Source organism: Mauremys reevesii, linkage group 11, assembly GCF_016161935.1.
Source record: "Mauremys reevesii isolate NIE-2019 linkage group 11, ASM1616193v1, whole genome shotgun sequence".
In the NCBI taxonomy this organism is placed as follows: domain Eukaryota; kingdom Metazoa; phylum Chordata; order Testudines; family Geoemydidae; genus Mauremys; species Mauremys reevesii.
In genome coordinates this window covers 51776657-51795716 of record NC_052633.1, presented here as the reverse complement: position 1 = coordinate 51795716, position 19060 = coordinate 51776657, and the positions used below count along the sequence as shown (strand labels likewise).

The 19060-nt window shown below is 61.8% G+C and overlaps 47 non-coding genes across 47 annotated transcripts; all 47 read right to left on the bottom strand.

Moving 5' to 3' along the window:
- Nucleotides 1-234: 234 nt before the first annotated feature.
- TRNAE-CUC lies at nt 235-306 on the bottom strand. Its single transcript has one exon. It is a non-coding gene; the product is annotated as a tRNA-Glu (tRNA).
- A 140-nt stretch (nt 307-446) lies between these two features.
- On the bottom strand, nt 447-519 carry TRNAM-CAU. Its single transcript has one exon. It is a non-coding gene; the product is annotated as a tRNA-Met (tRNA).
- Nucleotides 520-1017: 498 nt separating this feature from the next.
- On the bottom strand, nt 1018-1089 carry TRNAE-CUC. Its single transcript has one exon. It is a non-coding gene; the product is annotated as a tRNA-Glu (tRNA).
- Nucleotides 1090-1222: 133 nt separating this feature from the next.
- Nucleotides 1223-1295, bottom strand: TRNAM-CAU. Its single transcript has one exon. It is a non-coding gene; the product is annotated as a tRNA-Met (tRNA).
- A 705-nt stretch (nt 1296-2000) lies between these two features.
- On the bottom strand, nt 2001-2073 carry TRNAM-CAU. Its single transcript has one exon. It is a non-coding gene; the product is annotated as a tRNA-Met (tRNA).
- A 500-nt stretch (nt 2074-2573) lies between these two features.
- Nucleotides 2574-2645, bottom strand: TRNAE-CUC. The gene has a single exon. It is a non-coding gene; the product is annotated as a tRNA-Glu (tRNA).
- Nucleotides 2646-2786: 141 nt separating this feature from the next.
- TRNAM-CAU lies at nt 2787-2859 on the bottom strand. Its single transcript has one exon. It is a non-coding gene; the product is annotated as a tRNA-Met (tRNA).
- A 499-nt stretch (nt 2860-3358) lies between these two features.
- TRNAE-CUC lies at nt 3359-3431 on the bottom strand. The gene has a single exon. It is a non-coding gene; the product is annotated as a tRNA-Glu (tRNA).
- A 139-nt stretch (nt 3432-3570) lies between these two features.
- On the bottom strand, nt 3571-3643 carry TRNAM-CAU. The gene has a single exon. It is a non-coding gene; the product is annotated as a tRNA-Met (tRNA).
- Nucleotides 3644-4140: 497 nt separating this feature from the next.
- On the bottom strand, nt 4141-4212 carry TRNAE-CUC. The gene has a single exon. It is a non-coding gene; the product is annotated as a tRNA-Glu (tRNA).
- A 142-nt stretch (nt 4213-4354) lies between these two features.
- TRNAM-CAU lies at nt 4355-4427 on the bottom strand. The gene has a single exon. It is a non-coding gene; the product is annotated as a tRNA-Met (tRNA).
- Nucleotides 4428-4928: 501 nt separating this feature from the next.
- On the bottom strand, nt 4929-5000 carry TRNAE-CUC. Its single transcript has one exon. It is a non-coding gene; the product is annotated as a tRNA-Glu (tRNA).
- A 142-nt stretch (nt 5001-5142) lies between these two features.
- Nucleotides 5143-5215, bottom strand: TRNAM-CAU. The gene has a single exon. It is a non-coding gene; the product is annotated as a tRNA-Met (tRNA).
- Nucleotides 5216-5709: 494 nt separating this feature from the next.
- On the bottom strand, nt 5710-5781 carry TRNAE-CUC. Its single transcript has one exon. It is a non-coding gene; the product is annotated as a tRNA-Glu (tRNA).
- A 136-nt stretch (nt 5782-5917) lies between these two features.
- TRNAM-CAU lies at nt 5918-5990 on the bottom strand. Its single transcript has one exon. It is a non-coding gene; the product is annotated as a tRNA-Met (tRNA).
- A 500-nt stretch (nt 5991-6490) lies between these two features.
- On the bottom strand, nt 6491-6562 carry TRNAE-CUC. The gene has a single exon. It is a non-coding gene; the product is annotated as a tRNA-Glu (tRNA).
- A 142-nt stretch (nt 6563-6704) lies between these two features.
- Nucleotides 6705-6777, bottom strand: TRNAM-CAU. The gene has a single exon. It is a non-coding gene; the product is annotated as a tRNA-Met (tRNA).
- Nucleotides 6778-7270: 493 nt separating this feature from the next.
- On the bottom strand, nt 7271-7342 carry TRNAE-CUC. The gene has a single exon. It is a non-coding gene; the product is annotated as a tRNA-Glu (tRNA).
- A 136-nt stretch (nt 7343-7478) lies between these two features.
- Nucleotides 7479-7551, bottom strand: TRNAM-CAU. The gene has a single exon. It is a non-coding gene; the product is annotated as a tRNA-Met (tRNA).
- A 499-nt stretch (nt 7552-8050) lies between these two features.
- TRNAE-CUC lies at nt 8051-8122 on the bottom strand. The gene has a single exon. It is a non-coding gene; the product is annotated as a tRNA-Glu (tRNA).
- Nucleotides 8123-8260: 138 nt separating this feature from the next.
- Nucleotides 8261-8333, bottom strand: TRNAM-CAU. The gene has a single exon. It is a non-coding gene; the product is annotated as a tRNA-Met (tRNA).
- Nucleotides 8334-8828: 495 nt separating this feature from the next.
- On the bottom strand, nt 8829-8900 carry TRNAE-CUC. Its single transcript has one exon. It is a non-coding gene; the product is annotated as a tRNA-Glu (tRNA).
- A 142-nt stretch (nt 8901-9042) lies between these two features.
- TRNAM-CAU lies at nt 9043-9115 on the bottom strand. Its single transcript has one exon. It is a non-coding gene; the product is annotated as a tRNA-Met (tRNA).
- Nucleotides 9116-9607: 492 nt separating this feature from the next.
- On the bottom strand, nt 9608-9679 carry TRNAE-CUC. The gene has a single exon. It is a non-coding gene; the product is annotated as a tRNA-Glu (tRNA).
- Nucleotides 9680-9816: 137 nt separating this feature from the next.
- Nucleotides 9817-9889, bottom strand: TRNAM-CAU. The gene has a single exon. It is a non-coding gene; the product is annotated as a tRNA-Met (tRNA).
- Nucleotides 9890-10386: 497 nt separating this feature from the next.
- Nucleotides 10387-10458, bottom strand: TRNAE-CUC. Its single transcript has one exon. It is a non-coding gene; the product is annotated as a tRNA-Glu (tRNA).
- Nucleotides 10459-10600: 142 nt separating this feature from the next.
- TRNAM-CAU lies at nt 10601-10673 on the bottom strand. Its single transcript has one exon. It is a non-coding gene; the product is annotated as a tRNA-Met (tRNA).
- Nucleotides 10674-11170: 497 nt separating this feature from the next.
- TRNAE-CUC lies at nt 11171-11242 on the bottom strand. Its single transcript has one exon. It is a non-coding gene; the product is annotated as a tRNA-Glu (tRNA).
- A 142-nt stretch (nt 11243-11384) lies between these two features.
- Nucleotides 11385-11457, bottom strand: TRNAM-CAU. Its single transcript has one exon. It is a non-coding gene; the product is annotated as a tRNA-Met (tRNA).
- A 498-nt stretch (nt 11458-11955) lies between these two features.
- Nucleotides 11956-12027, bottom strand: TRNAE-CUC. The gene has a single exon. It is a non-coding gene; the product is annotated as a tRNA-Glu (tRNA).
- Nucleotides 12028-12736: 709 nt separating this feature from the next.
- TRNAE-CUC lies at nt 12737-12808 on the bottom strand. Its single transcript has one exon. It is a non-coding gene; the product is annotated as a tRNA-Glu (tRNA).
- Nucleotides 12809-12950: 142 nt separating this feature from the next.
- Nucleotides 12951-13023, bottom strand: TRNAM-CAU. Its single transcript has one exon. It is a non-coding gene; the product is annotated as a tRNA-Met (tRNA).
- A 496-nt stretch (nt 13024-13519) lies between these two features.
- TRNAE-CUC lies at nt 13520-13591 on the bottom strand. The gene has a single exon. It is a non-coding gene; the product is annotated as a tRNA-Glu (tRNA).
- A 142-nt stretch (nt 13592-13733) lies between these two features.
- On the bottom strand, nt 13734-13806 carry TRNAM-CAU. The gene has a single exon. It is a non-coding gene; the product is annotated as a tRNA-Met (tRNA).
- A 501-nt stretch (nt 13807-14307) lies between these two features.
- Nucleotides 14308-14379, bottom strand: TRNAE-CUC. The gene has a single exon. It is a non-coding gene; the product is annotated as a tRNA-Glu (tRNA).
- Nucleotides 14380-14521: 142 nt separating this feature from the next.
- Nucleotides 14522-14594, bottom strand: TRNAM-CAU. The gene has a single exon. It is a non-coding gene; the product is annotated as a tRNA-Met (tRNA).
- A 500-nt stretch (nt 14595-15094) lies between these two features.
- Nucleotides 15095-15166, bottom strand: TRNAE-CUC. The gene has a single exon. It is a non-coding gene; the product is annotated as a tRNA-Glu (tRNA).
- Nucleotides 15167-15308: 142 nt separating this feature from the next.
- Nucleotides 15309-15381, bottom strand: TRNAM-CAU. Its single transcript has one exon. It is a non-coding gene; the product is annotated as a tRNA-Met (tRNA).
- Nucleotides 15382-15879: 498 nt separating this feature from the next.
- TRNAE-CUC lies at nt 15880-15951 on the bottom strand. The gene has a single exon. It is a non-coding gene; the product is annotated as a tRNA-Glu (tRNA).
- A 141-nt stretch (nt 15952-16092) lies between these two features.
- TRNAM-CAU lies at nt 16093-16165 on the bottom strand. Its single transcript has one exon. It is a non-coding gene; the product is annotated as a tRNA-Met (tRNA).
- A 487-nt stretch (nt 16166-16652) lies between these two features.
- TRNAE-CUC lies at nt 16653-16724 on the bottom strand. Its single transcript has one exon. It is a non-coding gene; the product is annotated as a tRNA-Glu (tRNA).
- Nucleotides 16725-16865: 141 nt separating this feature from the next.
- Nucleotides 16866-16938, bottom strand: TRNAM-CAU. The gene has a single exon. It is a non-coding gene; the product is annotated as a tRNA-Met (tRNA).
- Nucleotides 16939-17436: 498 nt separating this feature from the next.
- Nucleotides 17437-17509, bottom strand: TRNAE-CUC. The gene has a single exon. It is a non-coding gene; the product is annotated as a tRNA-Glu (tRNA).
- A 139-nt stretch (nt 17510-17648) lies between these two features.
- Nucleotides 17649-17721, bottom strand: TRNAM-CAU. The gene has a single exon. It is a non-coding gene; the product is annotated as a tRNA-Met (tRNA).
- Nucleotides 17722-18208: 487 nt separating this feature from the next.
- Nucleotides 18209-18280, bottom strand: TRNAE-CUC. Its single transcript has one exon. It is a non-coding gene; the product is annotated as a tRNA-Glu (tRNA).
- A 135-nt stretch (nt 18281-18415) lies between these two features.
- On the bottom strand, nt 18416-18488 carry TRNAM-CAU. The gene has a single exon. It is a non-coding gene; the product is annotated as a tRNA-Met (tRNA).
- A 489-nt stretch (nt 18489-18977) lies between these two features.
- Nucleotides 18978-19049, bottom strand: TRNAE-CUC. Its single transcript has one exon. It is a non-coding gene; the product is annotated as a tRNA-Glu (tRNA).
- Nucleotides 19050-19060: the final 11 nt, after the last annotated feature.

The following is a 19060-nucleotide window of genomic DNA, read 5'->3' as shown; positions in this document are numbered from 1 at the left end:
CTCGAGAAGAGGAAGCAGAAAAACGGCCCCACCCACAAGCGAAGCTGCAGGAAGGAACGCCTGAGGTGGCAGGAGAGGGAAAAGGCCCTGGAAGTTGGAGCGTGAAAGGGCGGCTGCGGCAGAAGAGATACAAGAGCTTCTCGAAAGACAGCTCTTAGCAAAGGGGTTTGAAACGCGGCGGCTGAGAGAAAAGCAGCCAGCGCAGGCGAGCCAGCCAGCCCGCCCGCTCCGCTGCTTCCTGACTGGGAATCGAACCCAGGCCGTGGCGGTGAGAACGCCAAATCCTGACCACTAGACCATCAGGAGAGGCTCGAGGGGTGGGGTCGGCTTGCTTGACCTGCATCGCGGGTATTTCCCCCAGATGCCAAGTAGCCCGGGGGGACTCCAGCAACCACGGGGGAGGGCGAGCCAGAAGTGGTCAGGGCTCTAGCGAGAGGCAAAAAGGCTGCCTTCTCTGAGGATCGAACTCAGGACCTTCAGATTATGAGACTGACGCGCTACCCACGGCGCCCAGAAGGCTGGCTTGCCTGCCTGCTGCCCCGTGCCGGTTGAGAGCACAGCACACTGGAGTTCCTCTGCAGGAGAGACGGTGGTGCAGGTGGTGACGTCAGCCTGCTGTAGGCAGGCGCAGTTCCCCAAACTACCCCTGCAGCTGGACGCTCCGCAATTGCTCCTGGACATAGAGCCCCCAGGCCATCCCTCAGCAGGGCGGGCAAGAAAAAGCCTTCCTCGAGTGGCGACAGAAGTCGCGCCACGGCGCTGAGCGCCTCCCCTCCTCACCACTCGAGAAGAGGAAGCAGAAAACGGCCCCACCCACAAGCGAAGCTGCAGGAAGGAACGCCTGAGGTGGCAGGAGAGGGAAAAGGCCCTGGAAGTTGGAGCGTGAAAGGGCGGCTGCGGCAGAAGAGATACAAGAGCTTCTCGAAAGACAGCTCTTAGCAAAGGGGTTTGAAACGCGGCGGCTGAGAGAAAAGCAGCCAGCGCAGGCGAGAGCCAGCCAGCCCGCCCGCTCCGCTGCTTCCTGACTGGGAATCGAACCCAGGCCGTGGCGGTGAGAACGCCAAATCCTGACCACTAGACCATCAGGAGAGGCTCGAGGGTGGGGTCGGCTTGCTTGACCTGCATACGCGGGTATTTCCCAGATGCCAAGTAGCCCGGGGACTCCAGCAACCACGGGGAGGCGAGCCAGAAGTGGTCAGGGCTCTAGCGAGAGGCAAAAGGCTGCCTTCTCTGAGGATCGAACTCAGGACCTTCAGATTATGAGACTGACGCGCTACCCACGGCGCCCAGAAGGCTGGCTTGCCTGCCTGCTGCCCGTGCGGTTGAGAGCACAGCACACTGGAGTTCCTCTGCAGGAGAGACGGTGGTGCAGGTGGTGACGTCAGCCTGCTGTAGGCAGACGCAGTTCCCCAAACTACCCCTGCAGCTGGACGCTCCCGCAATTGCTCCTGGACATAGAGCCCCCAGGCCATCCCTCAGCAGGGCGGGCAAGAAAAAGCCTTCCTCGAGTGGCGACAGAAGTCGCGCCACGGCGCTGAGCGCCTCCCCTCCTCACCACTCGAGAAGAGGAAGCAGAAAAACGGCCCCACCCACAAGCGAAGCTGCAGGAAGGAACGCCTGAGGTGGCAGGAGAGGGAAAAGGCCCTGGAAGTTGGAGCGTGAAAGGGCGGCTGCGGCAGAAGAGATACAAGAGCTTCTCGAAAGACAGCTCTTAGCAAAGGGGTTTGAATCGCGGCGTCTGAGAGTAAAGCAGCCAGCGCAGTCGAGAGCGAGCCAGCCCGCACGCTCCGCTGCTTCCCTGACTGGTAATCGACCCCAGGCCGTGGCGTTGAGATCGCCAAATACTGACCACTATACCATCAGGAGAGGCTCGAGGTGGGGTCGGCTTGCTTGACCTGCATACGCGGGTATTTCCCCAGATGCCAAGTAGCCCGGGGACTCCAGCAACCACGGGAGGGCGAGCCAGAAGTGGTCAGGGCTCTAGCGAGAGGCAAAAAGGCTGCCTTCTCTGAGGATCGAACTCAGGACCTTCAGATTATGAGACTGACGCGCTACCCACGGCGCCCAGAAGGCTGGCTTGCCTGCCTGCTGCCCCGTGCCGGTTGAGAGCACAGCACACTGGAGTTCCTCTGCAGGAGAGACGGTGGTGCAGGTGGTGACGTCAGCCTGCTGTAGGCAGACGCAGTTCCCCAAACTACCCCTGCAGCTGGACGCTCCGCAATTGCTCCTGGACATAGAGCCCCCAGGCCATCCCTCAGCAGGGCGGGCAAGAAAAAGCCTTCCTCGAGTGGCGACAGAAGTCGCGCCACGGCGCTGAGCGCCTCCCCTCCTCACCACTCGAGAAGAGGAAGCAGAAAAACGGCCCCACCCACAAGCGAAGCTGCAGGAAGGAACGCCTGAGGTGGCAGGAGAGGGAAAAGGCCCTGGAAGTTGGAGCGTGAAAGGGCGGCTGCGGCAGAAGAGATACAAGAGCTTCTCGAAAGACAGCTCTTAGCAAAGGGGTTTGAAACGCGGCGGCTGAGAGAAAAGCAGCCAGCGCAGACGAGAGCCAGCCAGCCCGCCCGCTCCGCTGCTTCCCTGACTGGGAATCGAACCCAGGCCGTGGCGGTGAGAACGCCAAATCCTGACCACTAGACCATCAGGGAGAGGCTCGAGGGTGGGGTCGGCTTGCTTGACCTGCATACGCGGGTATTTCCCCCAGATGCCAAGTAGCCCGGGGGGACTCCAGCAACCACGGGGGAGGGCGAGCCAGAAGTGGTCAGGGCTCTAGCGAGAGGCAAAAAGGCTGCCTTCTCTGAGGATCGAACTCAGGACCTTCAGATTATGAGACTGACGCGCTACCCACGGCGCCCAGAAGGCTGGCTTGCCTGCCTGCTGCCCGTGCGGTTGAGAGCACAGCACACTGGAGTTCCTCTGCAGGAGAGACGGTGGTGCAGGTGGTGACGTCAGCCTGCTGTAGGCAGACGCAGTTCCCCAAACTACCCCTGCAGCTGGACGCTCCCGCAATTGCTCCTGGACATAGAGCCCCCAGGCCATCCCTCAGCAGGGCGGGCAAGAAAAAGCCTTCCTCGAGTGGCGACAGAAGTCGCGCCACGGCGCTGAGCGCCTCCCCTCCTCACCACTCGAGAAGAGGAAGCAGAAAAACGGCCCCACCCACAAGCGAAGCTGCAGGAAGGAACGCCTGAGGTGGCAGGAGAGGGAAAAGGCCCTGGAAGTTGGAGCGTGAAAGGGCGGCTGCGGCAGAAGAGATACAAGAGCTTCTCGAAAGACAGCTCTTAGCAAAGGGGTTTGAAACGCGGCGGCTGAGAGAAAAGCAGCCAGCGCAGACGAGAGCCAGCCAGCCCGCCCGCTCCGCTGCTTCCCTGACTGGGAATCGAACCCAGGCCGTGGCGGTGAGAACGCCAAATCCTGACCACTAGACCATCAGGAGAGGCTCGAGGGTGGGGTCGGCTTGCTTGACCTGCATACGCGGGTATTTCCCCCAGATGCCAAGTAGCCCGGGGGGACTCCAGCAACCACGGGGGAGGGCGAGCCAGAAGTGGTCAGGGCTCTAGCGAGAGGCAAAAAGGCTGCCTTCTCTGAGGATCGAACTCAGGACCTTCAGATTATGAGACTGACGCGCTACCCACGGCGCCCAGAAGGCTGGCTTGCCTGCCTGCTGCCCGTGCGGTTGAGAGCACAGCACACTGGAGTTCCTCTGCAGGAGAGACGGTGGTGCAGGTGGTGACGTCAGCCTGCTGTAGGCAGACGCAGTTCCCAAACTACCCCTGCAGCTGGACGCTCCCGCAATTGCTCCTGGACATAGAGCCCCCAGGCCATCCCTCAGCAGGGCGGGCAAGAAAAAGCCTTCCTCGAGTGGCGACAGAAGTCGCGCCACGGCGCTGAGCGCCTCCCCTCCTCACCACTCGAGAAGAGGAAGCAGAAAAACGGCCCCACCCACAAGCGAAGCTGCAGGAAGGAACGCCTGAGGTGGCAGGAGAGGAAAAGGCCCTGGAAGTTGGAGCGTGAAAGGGCGGCTGCGGCAGAAGAGATACAAGAGCTTCTCGAAAGACAGCTCTTAGCAAAGGGGTTTGAAACGCGGCGGCTGAGAGAAAAGCAGCCAGCGCAGACGAGAGCCAGCCAGCCCGCCCGCTCCGCTGCTTCCCTGACTGGGAATCGAACCCAGGCCGTGGCGGTGAGAACGCCAAATCCTGACCACTAGACCATCAGGGAGAGGCTCGAGGGGTGGGGTCGGCTTGCTTGACCTGCATACGCGGGTATTTCCCCCAGATGCCAAGTAGCCCGGGGGGACTCCAGCAACCACGGGGGAGGGCGAGCCAGAAGTGGTCAGGGCTCTAGCGAGAGGCAAAAAGGCTGCCTTCTCTGAGGATCGAACTCAGGACCTTCAGATTATGAGACTGACGCGCTACCCACGGCGCCCAGAAGGCTGGCTTGCCTGCCTGCTGCCCCGTGCCGGTTGAGAGCACAGCACACTGGAGTTCCTCTGCAGGAGAGACGGTGGTGCAGGTGGTGACGTCAGCCTGCTGTAGGCAGACGCAGTTCCCCAAACTACCCCTGCAGCTGGACGCTCCCGCAATTGCTCCTGGACATAGAGCCCCCAGGCCATCCCTCAGCAGGGCGGGCAAGAAAAAGCCTTCCTCGAGTGGCGACAGAAGTCGCGCCACGGCGCTGAGCGCCTCCCCTCCTCACCACTCGAGAAGAGGAAGCAGAAAAACGGCCCCACCCACAAGCGAAGCTGCAGGAAGGAACGCCTGAGGTGGCAGGAGAGGGAAAAGGCCCTGGAAGTTGGAGCGTGAAAGGGCGGCTGCGGCAGAAGAGATACAAGAGCTTCTCGAAAGACAGCTCTTAGCAAAGGGGTTTGAAACGCGGCGGCTGAGAGAAAAGCAGCCAGCGCAGACGAGAGCCAGCCAGCCCGCCCGCTCCGCTGCTTCCCTGACTGGGAATCGAACCCAGGCCGTGGCGGTGAGAACGCCAAATCCTGACCACTAGACCATCAGGGAGAGGCTCGAGGGGTGGGGTCGGCTTGCTTGACCTGCATACGCGGGTATTTCCCCCAGATGCCAAGTAGCCCGGGGGGACTCCAGCAACCACGGGGGAGGGCGAGCCAGAAGTGGTCAGGGCTCTAGCGAGAGGCAAAAAGGCTGCCTTCTCTGAGGATCGAACTCAGGACCTTCAGATTATGAGACTGACGCGCTACCCACGGCGCCCAGAAGGCTGGCTTGCCTGCCTGCTGCCCCGTGCCGGTTGAGAGCACAGCACACTGGAGTTCCTCTGCAGGAGAGACGGTGGTGCAGGTGGTGACGTCAGCCTGCTGTAGGCAGACGCAGTTCCCCAAACTACCCCTGCAGCTGGACGCTCCCGCAATTGCTCCTGGACATAGAGCCCCCAGGCCATCCCTCAGCAGGGCGGGCAAGAAAAAGCCTTCCTCGAGTGGCGACAGAAGTCGCGCCACGGCGCTGAGCGCCTCCCCTCCTCACCACTCGAGAAGAGGAAGCAGAAAAACGGCCCCACCCACAAGCGAAGCTGCAGGAAGGAACGCCTGAGGTGGCAGGAGAGGAAAAGGCCCTGGAAGTTGGAGCGTGAAAGGGCGGCTGCGGCAGAAGAGATACAAGAGCTTCTCGAAAGACAGCTCTTAGCAAAGGGGTTTGAAACGCGGCTGAGAGAAAAGCAGCCAGCGCAGACGAGCCAGCCAGCCCGCCCGCTCCGCTGCTTCCTGACTGGGAATCGAACCCAGGCCGTGGCGGTGAGAACGCCAAATCCTGACCACTAGACCATCAGGAGAGGCTCGAGGGTGGGGTCGGCTTGCTTGACCTGCATACGCGGGTATTTCCCAGATGCCAAGTAGCCCGGGGACTCCAGCAACCACGGGGGAGGGCGAGCCAGAAGTGGTCAGGGCTCTAGCGAGAGGCAAAAAGGCTGCCTTCTCTGAGGATCGAACTCAGGACCTTCAGATTATGAGACTGACGCGCTACCCACGGCGCCCAGAAGGCTGGCTTGCCTGCCTGCTGCCCCGTGCCGGTTGAGAGCACAGCACACTGGAGTTCCTCTGCAGGAGAGACGGTGGTGCAGGTGGTGACGTCAGCCTGCTGTAGGCAGACGCAGTTCCCCAAACTACCCCTGCAGCTGGACGCTCCCGCAATTGCTCCTGGACATAGAGCCCCCAGGCCATCCCTCAGCAGGGCGGGCAAGAAAAAGCCTTCCTCGAGTGGCGACAGAAGTCGCGCCACGGCGCTGAGCGCCTCCCCTCCTCACCACTCGAGAAGAGGAAGCAGAAAAACGGCCCCACCCACAAGCGAAGCTGCAGGAAGGAACGCCTGAGGTGGCAGGAGAGGAAAAGGCCCTGGAAGTTGGAGCGTGAAAGGGCGGCTGCGGCAGAAGAGATACAAGAGCTTCTCGAAAGACAGCTCTTAGCAAAGGGGTTTGAAACGCGGCGGCTGAGAGAAAAGCAGCCAGCGCAGACGAGAGCCAGCCAGCCCGCCCGCTCCGCTGCTTCAATGACTGGGAATCGAACCCAGGCCGTGGCGGTGAGAACGCCAAATCCTGACCACTAGACCATCAGGGAGAGGCTCGAGGGGTGGGGTCGGCTTGCTTGACCTGCATACGCGGGTATTTCCCCCAGATGCCAAGTAGCCCGGGGGGACTCCAGCAACCACGGGGGAGGGCGAGCCAGAAGTGGTCAGGGCTCTAGCGAGAGGCAAAAAGGCTGCCTTCTCTGAGGATCGAACTCAGGACCTTCAGATTATGAGACTGACGCGCTACCCACGGCGCCCAGAAGGCTGGCTTGCCTGCCTGCTGCCCCGTGCCGGTTGAGAGCACAGCACACTGGAGTTCCTCTGCAGGAGAGACGGTGGTGCAGGTGGTGACGTCAGCCTGCTGTAGGCAGACGCAGTTCCCCAAACTACCCCTGCAGCTGGACGCTCCCGCATTGCTCCTGGACATAGAGCCCCAGGCCATCCTCAGCAGGGCGGGCAAGAAAAAGCCTTCCTCGAGTGGCGACAGAAGTCGCGCCACGGCGCTGAGCGCCTCCCCTCCTCACCACTCGAGAAGAGGAAGCAGAAAAACGGCCCCACCCACAAGCGAAGCTGCAGGAAGGAACGCCTGAGGTGGCAGGAGAGGAAAAGGCCCTGGAAGTTGGAGCGTGAAAGGGCGGCTGCGGCAGAAGAGATACAAGAGCTTCTCGAAAGACAGCTCTTAGCAAAGGGGTTTGAAACGCGCGGCTGAGAGAAAAGCAGCCAGCGCAGACGAGCCAGCCAGCCCGCCCGCTCCGCTGCTTCCTGACTGGGAATCGAACCCAGGCCGTGGCGGTGAGAACGCCAAATCCTGACCACTAGACCATCAGGAGAGGCTCGAGGGTGGGGTCGGCTTGCTTGACCTGCATACGCGGGTATTTCCCAGATGCCAAGTAGCCCGGGGACTCCAGCAACCACGGGGGAGGGCGAGCCAGAAGTGGTCAGGGCTCTAGCGAGAGGCAAAAAGGCTGCCTTCTCTGAGGATCGAACTCAGGACCTTCAGATTATGAGACTGACGCGCTACCCACGGCGCCCAGAAGGCTGGCTTGCCTGCCTGCTGCCCCGTGCCGGTTGAGAGCACAGCACACTGGAGTTCCTCTGCAGGAGAGACGGTGGTGCAGGTGGTGACGTCAGCCTGCTGTAGGCAGACGCAGTTCCCCAAACTACCCCTGCAGCTGGACGCTCCCGCAATTGCTCCTGGACATAGAGCCCCAGGCCATCCTCAGCAGGGCGGGCAAGAAAAAGCCTTCCTCGAGTGGCGACAGAAGTCGCGCCACGGCGCTGAGCGCCTCCCCTCCTCACCACTCGAGAAGAGGAAGCAGAAAAACGGCCCCACCCACAAGCGAAGCTGCAGGAAGGAACGCCTGAGGTGGCAGGAGAGGGAAAAGGCCCTGGAAGTTGGAGCGTGAAAGGGCGGCTGCGGCAGAAGAGATACAAGAGCTTCTCGAAAGACAGCTCTTAGCAAAGGGGTTTGAAACGCGGCGGCTGAGAGAAAAGCAGCCAGCGCAGACGAGAGCCAGCCAGCCCGCCCGCTCCGCTGCTTCCCTGACTGGGAATCGAACCCAGGCCGTGGCGGTGAGAACGCCAAATCCTGACCACTAGACCATCAGGGAGAGGCTCGAGGTGGGGTCGGCTTGCTTGACCTGCATACGCGGGTATTTCCCAGATGCCAAGTAGCCCGGGGGGACTCCAGCAACCACGGGGGAGGGCGAGCCAGAAGTGGTCAGGGCTCTAGCGAGAGGCAAAAAGGCTGCCTTCTCTGAGGATCGAACTCAGGACCTTCAGATTATGAGACTGACGCGCTACCCACGGCGCCCAGAAGGCTGGCTTGCCTGCCTGCTGCCCGTGCGGTTGAGAGCACAGCACACTGGAGTTCCTCTGCAGGAGAGACGGTGGTGCAGGTGGTGACGTCAGCCTGCTGTAGGCAGACGCAGTTCCCAAACTACCCCTGCAGCTGGACGCTCCCGCATTGCTCCTGGACATAGAGCCCCAGGCCATCCTCAGCAGGGCGGGCAAGAAAAAGCCTTCCTCGAGTGGCGACAGAAGTCGCGCCACGGCGCTGAGCGCCTCCCCTCCTCACCACTCGAGAAGAGGAAGCAGAAAAACGGCCCCACCCACAAGCGAAGCTGCAGGAAGGAACGCCTGAGGTGGCAGGAGAGGGAAAAGGCCCTGGAAGTTGGAGCGTGAAAGGGCGGCTGCGGCAGAAGAGATACAAGAGCTTCTCGAAAGACAGCTCTTAGCAAAGGGGTTTGAAACGCGGCGGCTGAGAGAAAAGCAGCCAGCGCAGACGAGAGCCAGCCAGCCCGCCCGCTCCGCTGCTTCCCTGACTGGGAATCGAACCCAGGCCGTGGCGGTGAGAACGCCAAATCCTGACCACTAGACCATCAGGGAGAGGCTCGAGGGGTGGGGTCGGCTTGCTTGACCTGCATACGCGGGTATTTCCCCCAGATGCCAAGTAGCCCGGGGGGACTCCAGCAACCACGGGGGAGGGCGAGCCAGAAGTGGTCAGGGCTCTAGCGAGAGGCAAAAAGGCTGCCTTCTCTGAGGATCGAACTCAGGACCTTCAGATTATGAGACTGACGCGCTACCCACGGCGCCCAGAAGGCTGGCTTGCCTGCCTGCTGCCCCGTGCCGGTTGAGAGCACAGCACACTGGAGTTCCTCTGCAGGAGAGACGGTGGTGCAGGTGGTGACGTCAGCCTGCTGTAGGCAGACGCAGTTCCCCAAACTACCCCTGCAGCTGGACGCTCCGCAATTGCTCCTGGACATAGAGCCCCAGGCCATCCTCAGCAGGGCGGGCAAGAAAAAGCCTTCCTCGAGTGGCGACAGAAGTCGCGCCACGGCGCTGAGCGCCTCCTCCTCACCACTCGAGAAGAGGAAGCAGAAAACGGCCCCACCCACAAGCGAAGCTGCAGGAAGGAACGCCTGAGGTGGCAGGAGAGGAAAAGGCCCTGGAAGTTGGAGCGTGAAAGGGCGGCTGCGGCAGAAGAGATACAAGAGCTTCTCGAAAGACAGCTCTTAGCAAAGGGGTTTGAAACGCGCGGCTGAGAGAAAAGCAGCCAGCGCAGACGAGAGCCAGCCAGCCCGCCCGCTCCGCTGCTTCCTGACTGGGAATCGAACCCAGGCCGTGGCGGTGAGAACGCCAAATCCTGACCACTAGACCATCAGGGAGAGGCTCGAGGGTGGGGTCGGCTTGCTTGACCTGCATACGCGGGTATTTCCCCAGATGCCAAGTAGCCCGGGGACTCCAGCAACCACGGGGAGGGCGAGCCAGAAGTGGTCAGGGCTCTAGCGAGAGGCAAAAAGGCTGCCTTCTCTGAGGATCGAACTCAGGACCTTCAGATTATGAGACTGACGCGCTACCCACGGCGCCCAGAAGGCTGGCTTGCCTGCCTGCTGCCCCGTGCCGGTTGAGAGCACAGCACACTGGAGTTCCTCTGCAGGAGAGACGGTGGTGCAGGTGGTGACGTCAGCCTGCTGTAGGCAGACGCAGTTCCCAAACTACCCCTGCAGCTGGACGCTCCCGCAATTGCTCCTGGACATAGAGCCCCCAGGCCATCCCTCAGCAGGGCGGGCAAGAAAAAGCCTTCCTCGAGTGGCGACAGAAGTCGCGCCACGGCGCTGAGCGCCTCCCCTCCTCACCACTCGAGAAGAGGAAGCAGAAAACGGCCCCACCCACAAGCGAAGCTGCAGGAAGGAACGCCTGAGGTGGCAGGAGAGGAAAAGGCCCTGGAAGGTGGAGCGTGAAAGGGCGGCTGCGGCAGAAGAGATACAAGAGCTTCTCGAAAGACAGCTCTTAGCAAAGGGGTTTGAAACGCGGCGGCTGAGAGAAAAGCAGCCAGCGCAGACGAGAGCCAGCCAGCCCGCCCGCTCCGCTGCTTCCTGACTGGGAATCGAACCCAGGCCGTGGCGGTGAGAACGCCAAATCCTGACCACTAGACCATCAGGGAGAGGCTCGAGGGGTGGGGTCGGCTTGCTTGACCTGCATACGCGGGTATTTCCCCCAGATGCCAAGTAGCCCGGGGGGACTCCAGCAACCACGGGGGAGGGCGAGCCAGAAGTGGTCAGGGCTCTAGCGAGAGGCAAAAAGGCTGCCTTCTCTGAGGATCGAACTCAGGACCTTCAGATTATGAGACTGACGCGCTACCCACGGCGCCCAGAAGGCTGGCTTGCCTGCCTGCTGCCCCGTGCCGGTTGAGAGCACAGCACACTGGAGTTCCTCTGCAGGAGAGACGGTGGTGCAGGTGGTGACGTCAGCCTGCTGTAGGCAGACGCAGTTCCCCAAACTACCCCTGCAGCTGGACGCCCCGCATTGCTCCTGGACATAGAGCCCCAGGCCATCCTCAGCAGGGCGGGCAAGAAAAAGCCTTCCTCGAGTGGCGACAGAAGTCGCGCCACGGCGCTGAGCGCCTCCCCTCCTCACCACTCGAGAAGAGGAAGCAGAAAAACGGCCCCACCCACAAGCGAAGCTGCAGGAAGGAACGCCTGAGGTGGCAGGAGAGGGAAAAGGCCCTGGAAGTTGGAGCGTGAAAGGGCGGCTGCGGCAGAAGAGATACAAGAGCTTCTCGAAAGACAGCTCTTAGCAAAGGGGTTTGAAACGCGGCGGCTGAGAGAAAAGCAGCCAGCGCAGACGAGAGCCAGCCAGCCCGCCCGCTCCGCTGCTTCCCTGACTGGGAATCGAACCCAGGCCGTGGCGGTGAGAACGCCAAATCCTGACCACTAGACCATCAGGGAGAGGCTCGAGGGGTGGGGTCGGCTTGCTTGACCTGCATACGCGGGTATTTCCCCCAGATGCCAAGTAGCCCGGGGGGACTCCAGCAACCACGGGGGAGGGCGAGCCAGAAGTGGTCAGGGCTCTAGCGAGAGGCAAAAAGGCTGCCTTCTCTGAGGATCGAACTCAGGACCTTCAGATTATGAGACTGACGCGCTACCCACGGCGCCCAGAAGGCTGGCTTGCCTGCCTGCTGCCCCGTTCCGGTTGAGAGCACAGCACACTGGAGTTCCTCTGCAGGAGAGACGGTGGTGCAGGTGGTGACGTCAGCCTGCTGTAGGCAGACGCAGTTCCCCCCACGACCCCTGCAGCTGGACGCTCCCGCAATTGCTCCTGGACATAGAGCCCCCAGGCCATCCCTCAGCAGGGCGGGCAAGAAAAAGCCTTCCTCGAGTGGCGACAGAAGTCGCGCCACGGCGCTGAGCGCCTCCCCTCCTCACCACTCGAGAAGAGGAAGCAGAAAAACGGCCCCACCCACAAGCGAAGCTGCAGGAAGGAACGCCTGAGGTGGCAGGAGAGTGAAAAGGCCCTGGAAGTTGGAGCGTGAAAGGGCGGCTGCGGCAGAAGAGATACAAGAGCTTCGAAAGACAGCTCTTAGCAAAGGGGTTTGAAACGCGGCGGCTGAGAGAAAAGCAGCCAGCGCAGACGAGAGCCAGCCAGCCCGCCGCCTCCGCTGCTTCCTGACTGGGAATCGAACCCAGGCCGTGGCGGTGAGAACGCCAAATCCTGACCACTAGACCATCAGGAGAGGCTCGAGGGGTGGGGTCGGCTTGCTTGACCTGCATACGCGGGTATTTCCCCCAGATGCCAAGTAGCCCGGGGGGACTCCAGCAACCACGGGGGAGGGCGAGCCAGAAGTGGTCAGGGCTCTAGCGAGAGGCAAAAAGGCTGCCTTCTCTGAGGATCGAACTCAGGACCTTCAGATTATGAGACTGACGCTACCCACGGCGCCCAGAAGGCTGGCTTGCCTGCCTGCTGCCCCGTGCCGGTTGAGAGCACAGCACACTGGAGTTCCTCTGCAGGAGAGACGGTGGTGCAGGTGGTGACGTCAGCCTGCTGTAGGCAGACGCAGTTCCCCAAACTACCCCTGCAGCTGGACGCCCCGCATTGCTCCTGGACATAGAGCCCCAGGCCATCCTCAGCAGGGCGGGCAAGAAAAAGCCTTCCTCGAGTGGCGACAGAAGTCGCGCCACGGCGCTGAGCGCCTCCCCTCCTCACCACTCGAGAAGAGGAAGCAGAAAAACGGCCCCACCCACAAGCGAAGCTGCAGGAAGGAACGCCTGAGGTGGCAGGAGAGGGAAAAGGCCCTGGAAGTTGGAGCGTGAAAGGGCGGCTGCGGCAGAAGAGATACAAGAGCTTCTCGAAAGACAGCTCTTAGCAAAGGGGTTTGAAACGCGGCGGCTGAGAGAAAAGCAGCCAGCGCAGACGAGAGCCAGCCAGCCCGCCCGCTCCGCTGCTTCCCTGACTGGGAATCGAACCCAGGCCGTGGCGGTGAGAACGCCAAATCCTGACCACTAGACCATCAGGGAGAGGCTCGAGGGGTGGGGTCGGCTTGCTTGACCTGCATACGCGGGTATTTCCCCCAGATGCCAAGTAGCCCGGGGGGACTCCAGCAACCACGGGGGAGGGCGAGCCAGAAGTGGTCAGGGCTCTAGCGAGAGGCAAAAAGGCTGCCTTCTCTGAGGATCGAACTCAGGACCTTCAGATTATGAGACTGACGCGCTACCCACGGCGCCCAGAAGGCTGGCTTGCCTGCCTGCTGCCCCGTGCCGGTTGAGAGCACAGCACACTGGAGTTCCTCTGCAGGAGAGACGGTGGTGCAGGTGGTGACGTCAGCCTGCTGTAGGCAGACGCAGTTCCCCAAACTACCCCTGCAGCTGGACGCTCCCGCAATTGCTCCTGGACATAGAGCCCCCAGGCCATCCCTCAGCAGGGCGGGCAAGAAAAAGCCTTCCTCGAGTGGCGACAGAAGTCGCGCCACGGCGCTGAGCGCCTCCCCTCCTCACCACTCGAGAAGAGGAAGCAGAAAACGGCCCCACCCAAGCGAAGCTGCAGGAAGGAACGCCTGAGGTGGCAGGAGAGGAAAAGGCCCTGGAAGTTGGAGCGTGAAAGGGCGGCTGCGGCAGAAGAGATACAAGAGCTTCTCGAAAGACAGCTCTTAGCAAAGGGGTTTGAAACGCGCGGCTGAGAGAAAAGCAGCCAGCGCAGACGAGAGCCAGCCAGCCCGCCCGCTCCGCTGCTTCCCTGACTGGGAATCGAACCCAGGCCGTGGCGGTGAGAACGCCAAATCCTGACCACTAGACCATCAGGGAGAGGCTCGAGGGGTGGGGTCGGCTTGCTTGACCTGCATACGCGGGTATTTCCCCCAGATGCCAAGTAGCCCGGGGGGACTCCAGCAACCACGGGGGAGGGCGAGCCAGAAGTGGTCAGGGCTCTAGCGAGAGGCAAAAAGGCTGCCTTCTCTGAGGATCGAACTCAGGACCTTCAGATTATGAGACTGACGCGCTACCCACGGCGCCCAGAAGGCTGGCTTGCCTGCCTGCTGCCCCGTGCCGGTTGAGAGCACAGCACACTGGAGTTCCTCTGCAGGAGAGACGGTGGTGCAGGTGGTGACGTCAGCCTGCTGTAGGCAGACGCAGTTCCCCAAACTACCCCTGCAGCTGGACGCTCCCGCAATTGCTCCTGGACATAGAGCCCCCAGGCCATCCCTCAGCAGGGCGGGCAAGAAAAAGCCTTCCTCGAGTGGCGACAGAAGTCGCGCCACGGCGCTGAGCGCCTCCCCTCCTCACCACTCGAGAAGAGGAAGCAGAAAAACGGCCCCACCCACAAGCGAAGCTGCAGGAAGGAACGCCTGAGGTGGCAGGAGAGGGAAAAGGCCCTGGAAGTTGGAGCGTGAAAGGGCGGCTGCGGCAGAAGAGATACAAGAGCTTCTCGAAAGACAGCTCTTAGCAAAGGGGTTTGAAACGCGGCGGCTGAGAGAAAAGCAGCCAGCGCAGACGAGAGCCAGCCAGCCCGCCCGCTCCGCTGCTTCCCTGACTGGGAATCGAACCCAGGCCGTGGCGGTGAGAACGCCAAATCCTGACCACTAGACCATCAGGGAGAGGCTCGAGGGGTGGGGTCGGCTTGCTTGACCTGCATACGCGGGTATTTCCCCCAGATGCCAAGTAGCCCGGGGGGACTCCAGCAACCACGGGGGAGGGCGAGCCAGAAGTGGTCAGGGCTCTAGCGAGAGGCAAAAAGGCTGCCTTCTCTGAGGATCGAACTCAGGACCTTCAGATTATGAGACTGACGCGCTACCCACGGCGCCCAGAAGGCTGGCTGGCCTGCCTGCTGGCCGTGCCGGTTGAGAGCACAGCACACTGGAGTTCCTCTGCAGGAGAGACGGTGGTGCAGGTGGTGACGTCAGCCTGCTGTAGGCAGATGCAGTTCCCCAAACTACCCCTGCAGCTGGACGCTCCCGCAATTGCTCCTGGACATAGAGCCCCCAGGCCATCCCTCAGCAGGGCGGGCAAGAAAAAGCCTTCCTCGAGTGGCGACAGAAGTCGCGCCACGGCGCTGAGCGCCTCCCCTCCTCACCACTCGAGAAGAGGAAGCAGAAAAACGGCCCCACCCACAAGCGAAGCTGCAGGAAGGAACGCCTGAGGTGGCAGGAGAGGGAAAAGGCCCTGGAAGTTGGAGCGTGAAAGGGCGGCTGCGGCAGAAGAGATACAAGAGCTTCTCGAAAGACAGCTCTTAGCAAAGGGGTTTGAAACGCGGCGGCTGAGAGAAAAGCAGCCAGCGCAGACGAGAGCCAGCCAGCCCGCCCGCTCCGCTGCTTCCCTGACTGGGAATCGAACCCAGGCCGTGGCGGTGAGAACGCCAAATCCTGACCACTAGACCATCAGGGAGAGGCTCGAGGGGTGGGGTCGGCTTGCTTGACCTGCATACGCGGGTATTTCCCCCAGATGCCAAGTAGCCCGGGGGGACTCCAGCAACCACGGGGGAGGGCGAGCCAGAAGTGGTCAGGGCTCTAGCGAGAGGCAAAAAGGCTGCCTTCTCTGAGGATCGAACTCAGGACCTTCAGATTATGAGACTGACGCGCTACCCACGGCGCCCAGAAGGCTGGCTTGCCTGCCTGCTGCCCCGTGCCGGTTGAGAGCACAGCACACTGGAGTTCCTCTGCAGGAGAGACGGTGGTGCAGGTGGTGACGTCAGCCTGCTGTAGGCAGACGCAGTTCCCCAAACTACCCCTGCAGCTGGACGCTCCCGCATTGCTCCTGGACATAGAGCCCCCAGGCCATCCCTCAGCAGGGCGGGCAAGAAAAAGCCTTCCTCGAGTGGCGACAGAAGTCGCGCCACGGCGCTGAGCGCCTCCCCTCCTCACCACTCGAGAAGAGTAAGCTGATAAACGGCCCCACCCACAAGCGAAGCTGCAGGATGGATCGCCTGAGGTGGCAGGAGAGGGAAAAGGCCCTGGAAGTTGGCGCGTGACAGGGCGGCTGCGGCAGACGCGCTACCAGAGCTTCTCGAACGCCAGCTCTTAGCAAAGGGGTTTGAAACGCGCGGCTGAGAGAAAAGCAGCCAGCGCAGACGAGAGCCAGCCAGCCCGCCCGCTCCGCTGCTTCCTGACTGGGAATCGAACCCAGGCCGTGGCGGTGAGAACGCCAAATCCTGACCACTAGACCATCAGGAGAGGCTCGAGGGGTGGGGTCGGCTTGCTTGACCTGCATACGCGGGTATTTCCCCCAGATGCCAAGTAGCCCGGGGGGACTCCAGCAACCACGGGGGAGGGCGAGCCAGAAGTGGTCAGGGCTCTAGCGAGAGGCAAAAAGGCTGCCTTCTCTGAGGATCGAACTCAGGACCTTCAGATTATGAGACTGACGCGCTACCCACGGCGCCCAGAAGGCTGGCTTGCCTGCCTGCTGCCCCGCCGGTTGAGAGCACAGCACACTGGAGTTCCTCTGCAGGAGAGACGGTGGTGCAGGTGGTGACGTCAGCCTGCTGTAGGCAGACGCAGTTCCCCAAACTACCCCTGCAGCTGGACGCTCCCGCAATTGCTCCTGGACATAGAGCCCCCAGGCCATCCTCAGCAGGGCGGGCAAGAAAGCCTTCCTCGAGTGGCGACAGAAGTCGCGCCACGGCGCTGAGCGCCCTCCTCACCACTCGAGAAGAGGAAGCAGAAAACGGCCCCACCCACAAGCGAAGCTGCAGGAAGGAACGCCTGAGGTGGCAGGAGAGGAAAAGGCCCTGGAAGTTGGAGCGTGAAAGGGCGGCTGCGGCAGAAGAGATACAAGAGCTTCTCGAAAGACAGCTCTTAGCAAAGGGGTTTGAAACGCGCGGCTGAGAGAAAAGCAGCCAGCGCAGACGAGCCAGCCAGCCCGCCCGCTCCGCTGCTTCCCTGACTGGGAATCGAACCCAGGCCGTGGCGGTGAGAACGCCAAATCCTGACCACTAGACCATCAGGGAGAGGCTCGAGGGGTGGGGTCGGCTTGCTTGACCTGCATACGCGGGTATTTCCCCCAGATGCCAAGTAGCCCGGGGGGACTCCAGCAACCACGGGGGAGGGCGAGCCAGAAGTGGTCAGGGCTCTAGCGAGAGGCAAAAGGCTGCCTTCTCTGAGGATCGAACTCAGGACCTTCAGATTATGAGACTGACGCGCTACCCACGGCGCCCAGAAGGCTGGCTTGCCTGCCTGCTGCCCCGTGCCGGTTGAGAGCACAGCACACTGGAGTTCCTCTGCAGGAGAGACGGTGGTGCAGGTGGTGACGTCAGCCTGCTGTAGGCAGACGCAGTTCCCCAAACTACCCCTGCAGCTGGACGCTCCCGCAATTGCTCCTGGACATAGAGCCCCCAGGCCATCCCTCAGCAGGGCGGGCAAGAAAAAGCCTTCCTCGAGTGGCGACAGCAGTCGCGCCACGGCGCTGAGCGCCTCCCCTCCTCACCACTCGAGAAGAGGAAGCAGAAAAACGGCCCCACCCACAAGCGAAGCTGCAGGAAGGAACGCCTGAGGTGGCAGGAGAGGGAAAAGGCCCTGGAAGTTGGAGCGTGAAAGGGCGGCTGCGGCAGAAGAGATACAAGAGCTTCTCGAAAGACAGCTCTTAGCAAAGGGGTTTGAAACGCGGCTGAGAGAAAAGCAGCCAGTGCAGACGAGAGCCAGCCAGCCCGCCCGCTCCGCTGCTTCCCTGACTGGGAATCGAACCCAGGCCGTGGCGGTGAGAACGCCAAATCCTGACCACTAGACCATCAGGAGAGGCTCGAGGGTGGGGTCGGCTTGCTTGACCTGCATACGCGGGTATTTCCCCCCGATGCCAAGTAGCCCGGGGGGACTCCAGCAACCACGGGGGAGGGCGAGCCAGAAGTGGTCAGGGCTCTAGCGAGAGGCAAAAAGGCTGCCTTCTCTGAGGATCGAACTCAGGACCTTCAGATTATGAGACTGACGCGCTACCCACGGCGCCCAGAAGGCTGGCTTGCCTGCCTGCTGCCCCGTGCCGGTTGAGAGCACAGCACACTGGAGTTCCTCTGCAGGAGAGACGGTGGTGCAGGTGGTGACGTCAGCCTGCTGTAGGCAGACGCAGTTCCCAAACTACCCCTGCAGCTGGACGCCCCGCAATTGCTCCTGGACATAGAGCCCCAGGCCATCCTCAGCAGGGCGGGCAAGAAAAAGCCTTCCTCGAGTGGCGACAGAAGTCGCGCCACGGCGCTGAGCGCCTCCTCCTCACCACTCGAGAAGAGGAAGCAGAAAACGGCCCCACCCACAAGCGAAGCTGCAGGAAGGAACGCCTGAGGTGGCAGGAGAGGAAAAGGCCCTGGAAGTTGGAGCGTGAAAGGGCGGCTGCGGCAGAAGAGATACAAGAGCTTCGAAAGACAGCTCTTAGCAAAGGGGTTTGAAACGCGCGGCTGAGAGAAAAGCAGCCAGCGCAGACGAGCCAGCCAGCCCGCCCGCTCCGCTGCTTCCTGACTGGGAATCGAACCCAGGCCGTGGCGGTGAGAACGCCAAATCCTGACCACTAGACCATCAGGAGAGGCTCGAGGGGTGGGGTCGGCTTGCTTGACCTGCATACGCTGGTATTTCCCAGATGCCAAGTAGCCCGGGGACTCCAGCAACCACGGGGAGGGCGAGCCAGAAGTGGTCAGGGCTCTAGCGAGAGGCAAAAGGCTGCCTTCTCTGAGGATCGAACTCAGGACCTTCAGATTATGAGACTGACGCGCTACCCACGGCGCCCAGAAGGCTGGCTTGCCTGCCTGCTGCCCCGTGCCGGTTGAGAGCACAGCACACTGGAGTTCCTCTGCAGGAGAGACGGTGGTGCAGGTGGTGACGTCAGCCTGCTGTAGGCAGACGCAGTTCCCAAACTACCCCTGCAGCTGGACGCCCCGCAATTGCTCCTGGACATAGAGCCATCCTCAGCAGGGCGGGCAAGAAAAAGCCTTCCTCGAGTGGCGACAGAAGTCGCGCCACGGCGCTGAGCGCCTCCCCTCCTCACCACTCGAGAAGAGGAAGCAGAAAAACGGCCCCACCCACAAGCGAAGCTGCAGGAAGGAACGCCTGAGGTGGCAGGAGAGGGAAAAGGCCCTGGAAGTTGGAGCGTGAAAGGGCGGCTGCGGCAGAAGAGATACAAGAGCTTAACGAAAGACAGATCTTAGCAAATGGGATTCAAACGCGGCGGATGAGAGAAAAGCAGCCAACGAACACCAGAGACAGCCAGCCCGCCCGCTCCGCTGCTTCCTGACTGGGAATCGAACCCAGGCCGTGGCGGTGAGAACGCCAAATCCTGACCACTAGACCATCAGGAGAGGCTCGAGGG